The sequence below is a fragment of the Macrotis lagotis genome, chromosome 5, assembly GCF_037893015.1.
Source record: "Macrotis lagotis isolate mMagLag1 chromosome 5, bilby.v1.9.chrom.fasta, whole genome shotgun sequence".
Taxonomy (NCBI): Eukaryota; Metazoa; Chordata; class Mammalia; order Peramelemorphia; family Peramelidae; genus Macrotis; species Macrotis lagotis.
The window spans coordinates 38,969,608-38,977,399 of NC_133662.1; the positions used below are offsets into that span (position 1 = coordinate 38,969,608).

The 7,792-nt window shown below is 34.3% G+C and overlaps 1 pseudogene; it reads left to right on the forward strand.

The window, feature by feature from the left end:
• Nucleotides 1-172: 172 nt before the first annotated feature.
• LOC141489247 (eukaryotic translation initiation factor 3 subunit H-like) lies at nucleotides 173-6,568 on the forward strand (annotated as a pseudogene).
• The last annotated feature ends 1,224 nt before the right edge of the window (nucleotides 6,569-7,792 follow it).

Sequence of the window (7,792 nt, forward strand, 5' to 3'; positions counted from 1 at the left end):
ATTTCTAAAATTGAGTCAAATTTATAAAGAATGAGATCAACTTGCCATCAATTAATAGATGGTAAAAGTAATAATATTAATAATAACTCATCTCAACCTAGAGAGTTCTAGATCTTACCAAAGAGGAAATTTCTCAGTGTTTGTAAGGTAACAAACTGGGTTTGGGGATAGCATGAAGTTTTCCAGTTCTGCTCATATCAGCATCTTCCTAAAGTCCCTTGAGAATAAGAAACCTGAGATGGGTCAGCAAAATTCATCTCTTATCATGAAGCTGGAAACCAGAAGCATCTAATGCATTGCTGAGCTTGAAGAAAGACTTAAAGAAATCCTTCTTTTCTCTTCCTGATTGTGCTTCACAACTCAGGCAGGCCTGTGGTAGTGATCTCCACCAAATGATGAGAGAATTCCATTTCAATGAACTTCAAAGTTCAGATTATATTCCTCCCCTGATAAACCAAGGCAAATTCAAAGCCTTTAGCAGCATAGCACAAATTCAAAGAGGCTCAAATCAAACCACAGCTAGAGGAAAACTCCTAGATCTTTCTCCAAATCATTAGGAATTGGCAAAATGGGACAGCTGGGTTGCAGAGGGGATAGAGCACTGGTACTGGATTCAGGAGGAACTGAGTTCAAATCCACCCTCTAGACACATGATAATTACTTAGCTGTGTGACCTTGGGCAAGTCACTTAATCCCATTGTCTTGTAAAAACCAATCAATAAAGGAAGGAAGGAAGGAAGGAAGGAAGAAATAAAATAATAAATAAGTGAATTGGTAAATTGTATTCTATGACTTGCACCTCAAGCACCTTTCATAGCCTACTCAAACACTGGGAAAATTCCCGTCCTATTACAAACTTCCAGTCTCTATCTATCTTTCCATTCTTGTGGAACTGGGGAGTTTTCCAAATCAAATCCCTCAGGATCTAGTTCAAAGGGTGAGCAATTTGGTCTCCTGTAGTATTCACAGAAAGTTCTTGACTCTATCCATATATAAATTTCTACATAATCTGCATGGCTAATCAAAGTGTGAAGGTTTTAGATTCTCTCTGTTTGCTTGTAGTATCTTGCATGAATTTTGAAAAGAATAGAATTAGCTCCATCAGTGATGATAGTTAAATGGTTACTGAATTGTTTGAACATAGTAGAGCCAGAATGTTCACTTTTATTCTGATATCAGCTACTTCCTTGAAAAATTTTGAGGTCAATTGGATATATTTCAGATGAATAGCCTTTAACAGAAAGGCTTTAATAGGTAAATACGACATCAAGTTCAAGTCTTTTTAAAAAAATATTTTATTTGTTCAAGTTCAAGTCTTGACAAAGGTTTGTTAAAGATACTTTTACATATTCTTATTAAAAGTCTAGAAAATAATGGTACCTTGAGATTCACTGTCCATGTCAATATTGCAATTACATATTCTCATTTCTCCCTATCCCTCTTTCCCTAAGACTCCAGGTTGCCAAAGTTTATTAAAATACTTCTTGCCCAAAACTGCATTAGCTTTTCTAGGATATGGTCATCTAATCCACAATTATTATAAAAAGAAGAAGTTATCTTGATGATTATTGAATATAAGTATTTTCATGTATGATTTTTATATCCTCCATTCCTTTCTTTATCTATCTCTCCAAGAGAAAAAGGTTTTGCATTGCTTCATCTCTTACACATGACTCTCTAGTTCTTTGGTGTTATTGTTGTTTTGTTTTATTTATTGGGCCATATTCAAGAAGATTCACAAGATTTTGGGACTAAGTCCTGTGGATAATATTCTTCCTTGACTTCATGAGTATCTGTCTCAATTCAGACATTCTTAAAAATAACTTCTGTGTCTTCAGAATTCTGAAAACAGCATGAAGTTCATTTACCAAACCTTAGGACAATATTTGTAGTGTAAGTTTTCCTGCTATCTCAGGATCTACAACAACGATCTGTGTCACTCTCTGCATATGTTGCTTCACTCTGAGAAGGAATTAATCAAGTTTTTCTCTTTTACAATGCAAAATTTTAGAGATAAAATTAACAGTGTTGATAGACTTCATATTTCACATGAAGTTTGTATACATTCAAGTTGGGTAACATCTGATCTTGCCTCATTAAGTTTATTCCTGGCCTTTGCAGTTACCTTCTGTCTGCCAAACTTGTCATTTTGTCTGTCTTGGGACCTTCTTGTATCCCTCTTTCTTGTTCAACCCCAGTTAACCCAAGTTGAACCCAAGATTGCTCTCTTAGGACAAATAGGCCATATCCAGAGAAAATACCAATTTAGATCTATTGTTTATCTTTACTATATGGGCTATGATGACCAATTCACTCATAGATAAAGAAGATCATTCTTCTCTTTTGTTCATGTCAACTTCATCATGCTTCTGATGAAGGTGAAAGGCATTGATCTTCACAAATCAAAGTTAGACCCATACCAATGAATTTTGCATTTGAGTTAGATATTATTTTCTCTTTTTTCTTCATCACTCTGTCTCTGTCTTTCTGTCTGTCTCCATTTCTGTCTCTCTATATTTATCTATCTCTGTCTCTCTTGGTGTCTGTCCGTGCTCCTCCTCCTTCTCTTCTCTCTCTTACTCCTCTTCTTCTTCTCCCTTCTGAAAGTCTAATTTAATTTTAGATATTCAACAAGTCTTGTTCTTCTTTGAAAAGCATTTAGCCTGATACCTAGCATATAAAATAAATGTTATATTCCCAAGCCTGATGCTGTAATATACAGTGAGAAAAAGCAAGAAATTTGGTAAGTAAATGGTGAATAGGCAGCAGAAAAGTCACTAAATTTTGATGACTTTTCTGACTTTAATCCACTATTCAATTAATATTTTTGCATAAATATTTTATTTATTTTCCAATTTATACAAAGGTAGTTTCTACCTATCATTTCTTGGTAAGGTTTTGAATTTTAAACTTTTCCCCCTACCCTCCTTTCCCTTCCCCCCACCTACAAGCAGTCTGATAATCTTTACATTTTCCCATTCTATACATTGATCAAAATTGAATATATTGAAAGAAAAATTATATCCTTGAGGAAAAAATAAAATATTAAAAATAACAAAATTATGTAGAACATTAGACAACTTTTTTTAAATTAAAGGCAATAGTCTTTGATCTTTGTTTAAACTTCACAGTTCTTTCTCTGTGTATAGATAGCATTCTTCATCTCAGATACCCTAAAATTGTCCCTGATTATTACACTGATGGAATGAGCAAATCCATTAAGATTCATCATCACCCCCATGTTGCTATTATGGTGTATAATATTATTATAGTTCTGATCATCTTGGTCAGCATCAGTTCATGCAAGTCTTTCCAGGCCTCTCTGAAATCCCATGCCTCCTTGTTTCTAAGAGAACAATGGTGTTCCATGACACACACATATACCACAATTTATTCTGCCATTCCCCACTTGATGGATATTCACTCAATTTCTCATTCTTTGCTATTAGAAATAGAGCTGTTATCAATATTTTTGTACAAGTCACGTTTTTTCCCTTTTTCAAGATCTCTTCAGGGTATAAACCCAGTAGAGGTATTATTGGATTAAAGGGTATGCACATTTTTGTGGCCCTTTGGCCCAAATTGCTCTCCAGAAAGGTTGGATAAGTTCACAGATCCACCAGCAATGTATTAGCATCCCATATTTCCCATATCCCTTCCAACATAGATCATTATCCTTTCTGGTCATATGGGCCAGTCTGAGAGGTGTAAGGTGATACCTTAGAGATGCTTTAATTTGAATTTTTCTAATCAGTAATGATTTAGAGCAAGTTTTCATATGATTATGGATAGCTTTAATTTCCTCATCTCTAAACTGCCTTTGCATAACCTTCGACTATTTGTCAATTTGGGAATGGCTTGCTTTTTTTAAAAAAATTGACTCAATTTTCTGTATATTTTAGAAATGGGTCCTATGTCAGAAATATTAGTTGTAAAAATTGTTTCCCAATTTACTATATTTCTTTTAATTTTGGTTATAGTGCTTTTGTCTGTGCAAATCTTTTTAATTTAATGTAATAAAAATAATCTAGTTTATTTTTAATGATGTTCTCCATCTCTTCCTTGGTCATAAATTGCTTCTATTTCCATAGATCTGATAGGTAAACTATTCCTTTCTCTCCTAATTTGTTTATAACAGTGTCTTTTATGTCTAAATCCTGCACTCATTTTGATCTTATCTTGGTATAAGGTGTGAGATGTTAGTCTAATCCAAGTTTCTGCCATATTGACTTCCAATTTTCCCGAAAATTTTTATCAAAGAGAAAATTCTAATTGCAGAGGCTGGACTCTTTGAGTTTAATTGAATAACAGATTGCTATAATCATTTCTGGCTGTCTCTTTTGTACCCAGTCTATTCCATAGACAAGTTTAGCCTGACTTACTAATTGTACAATTCTATTCATCTTTCTTTTCCTCAGTTTTTCATCTTTTAAATGGAGACAATATCATCTCATACTCCCAAATTGTTTTGATGATCAAATGACACAATATTTAAGAAATAATAATATTTATTTGTGCAACTACGTGCAATGGTAGTTTTCAAGAATCATTTTTTGCAGGTTTTTAGTTTCATATTTTCACCTTCTCTTCCTACCTCCCCGACTGAAAGAAATCTAATATGGTCTATATATGCATAACCATGGTAAACATACATTCATATTAATCATGTTGTGAAAGAAGAATCAAATCAAAATGAGAAAAATAAGAGAGATAAAAACATAATACATAAGACAACTTTTAAAAATAAATATAGTAAGCTTTGGTCTTCATTTAAAATCCATAGTTCGTTCTGTAGATATAAATGGTTTTTGTTTTCTATCACAAGTCTTTTCAAATTATCTTTGTTTATTGCATGAGCAAGTCTATCATACTTGATGTTGCTTTTAATGTATAATGTTCTAGTTCTGCTTACTTTACTCAGCATCAATTCATGCAAATCTTTCCAGGCTATTCTGAAGTCCCATCTGTCATGTTTTCTTATAGGAAAATAGTGTTTCCTCATATTCATATGCCACAAATTGTTCAGCCATTCCCCGATTGTTGGACAACCCCTTAATTTTTAATTCTTTGCTATTTCAAAAAGAGTTGTTATGAAATATTTTTGCATATTTTTTTTTATCCTTTTTGGTCAGCTCTTCAGGATACAGACATAGCAGAAATTGTTGCACATGACATGCACAGTTTTTCCCCCTTACAGCATAGTTTCAAAAATGGCAGATCAGTTCACAAACCCACCAACAATGCATGTGTCCCAGTTGCCACACAACTTCCAATATTGAGCAAAATGACACAATATTTTTAAAATACTTTCTAAAACTTAATGATATATAAATATTATTATTATTATTATTATTATAAGGAAGAGATTATGTATACTAAGGACTTGCTATGTGCCAGACCATACTGAGCACTTTATCAATATTACTTCATTTTAACTAACAACAACCCTTGAAAATAGGTGGTATTATTTCACTGTTGTCTGTATCTCTCAATCAACTGTAATTTTTCCTGTAACGAAGTGGCACTTAATGGATCCTTGGCTCTTTCCTTCTGTCCTTCCTCTAGGAGGGCATTCCATAAAGAGAGTACCAGCTATGTCTCCAGTACTTCAATTTCTATAATCAGCATCATCTCTGGGAAAGACAGTGGGAGATTCAGTCATAAAGCAAGTGGAAAATGTATAAATTGAGGGACTGATTTATTTTGAAAATGATTTCACATTATCAACAAAAGGACAGGGGAATAAAGTTGTCCAAGCAGGATTTTGGGGTCTAGAAATGGAAGACAGACTGGAAATCCCTAATTGATTTCACTTTCCCCAGCACACAGAGAATGATGTTGATTTTGATAAAGTCCATTATCTGATAGAAGTGATGTGCAGTTTTTATCATATAAATACTGATAATCTTCATGTTGGTTAGTCCCAGTTTACATATGACTCTTTTGTCCCCTGTACTCTCTTTAGTTACTGACATCCAATTGAAGAGTCTATAGTTCCCATTTATGATATCATGAATTCTTGACAGTCTATGTCATGCATACATGCAGGCTGACTTCTAAACTGATGGAAGTGTACAAAGAAAAATGTTTACAAAAAGAAAAATATTTCTTCTGAAGCATTTAAAACAAGAAATATCACCTTTAAATAAAGATTTAAGTGCCTATAATAATTAAAAATCTATGTTTGATCAACTTACAAATGTGCAAATTAGAAAAGAAATCAACTGTGGCAAATTAACATGAATTGCTCAGTCTAGCCAGCACTTATCATCTGAGAAAGAGCCCGCAATAATTGATGGGCAGAGTGGATGAAATAAAATGAGCCAAGTTATAATTAAATATTACATCTATATGAGAAACACTAGTAAGAAACAACAACAAAATATCAGCATCAGCAATACAGTCAGCAGGAGAACTATACCACCAGACATGAGGACAACCTACTCTCCCTGAAGAGGACACTTCCAAACTCTTCCAATCTCCTCAGATAACTGGCAGGATGTATTCACCACTAATTGAAGAACATATTAATACTTACAGCTAGAACATCAAAGAGTTCAATGAATAGAATTTAGAAAGAGGAAATTCATGAAAACTGGTAAAATAAGTTGAATACAGATATGGTGCGTGATTTGTACACTTAGATTATCTGTAGACCACTTTATTAAGAAATATAATTTTCTTAATGAAAATGACAATACTAATTTGATATCACTGGATCATTTTGGCAATTAAATTTGTCATTATAAAAAATTGTTTTTGATGTTAAAAACAGGTGTTTGGTCATTTGAATGATTGATTAATTCACTCGTAGGATAAAAGGTTACTACCAAAGGTAGATAAAAGGTACTAACCAAATTATTTGCTAATAGAAAATAGAAATCCTTTCATTCCCTTCCTGGCCAATGTAACACAGTAGCATTTTAATATTAAAAGATAATCATAAGACCTACAGTCAAGGCTATCATAGAATATATAAACTTATTTAAATGAGTTTGATCAGCATTTTATCTTGTAATTACATATACTGACTCTCTCAGAAAATTATTCAGAAATTGTATACTCTTTTAGAAAATAGGACTCATGGTGAAGCTAAGATGGCAGAGAAAATGCAGGGACATGACTCCCTCAAACTCTCTCCTAAAACAATTCAGATACCTTTAATCACTAATCCTAACCAAATTCTAGAGTGCTAGAACCTACAAAAGAAGGAGTGAAACAATCTTCCAGTCTGAGATAGCTGAGAAGATCTGTAGGAAGGGTCTGTTACACCAGAGTTAAAAAGGATCTACAGTATAGCCTGGCCACACCAGAGTGAAATGGCTCCAACTATCCAGGAACAGACCACAGGGCACCTGAGTTTGTAGCAGTAGGGGCAGTTTCCAAACCTCTCAACCCAGGAATTGTCAAAGTCAACTTGGAAGGTTAAGAGAAAAACTTTTCCCCACCAGAATGAAAACAGAGTCCAGTCCAACCAGGTCTCAATGAAGACCTGGCCCCAGGAAACCAGATGTTTTCAGGACTCAACAGGTAGCTGTGTCCAGACAGTTCAGTCCATAGACAGTATGGGAGTCAGGGGAGACTTCAGAGATCTCTGTGCTATCCATGAGGCAGGACTCTATTGCTTCACCCATTTTCAAATTCAGGTGACAGTCTGGGGACCCAGTCTCAGGAAAGGAGTAAAATCACTACAGAGTTTCTGCCTATGGCAGAGCAGAGACTCTCCCCATGGTTCCAGGGCAGAGGGGAATGCTTATGGTCCTCTATAGACGAGAGCACAAATCAGGAGAGC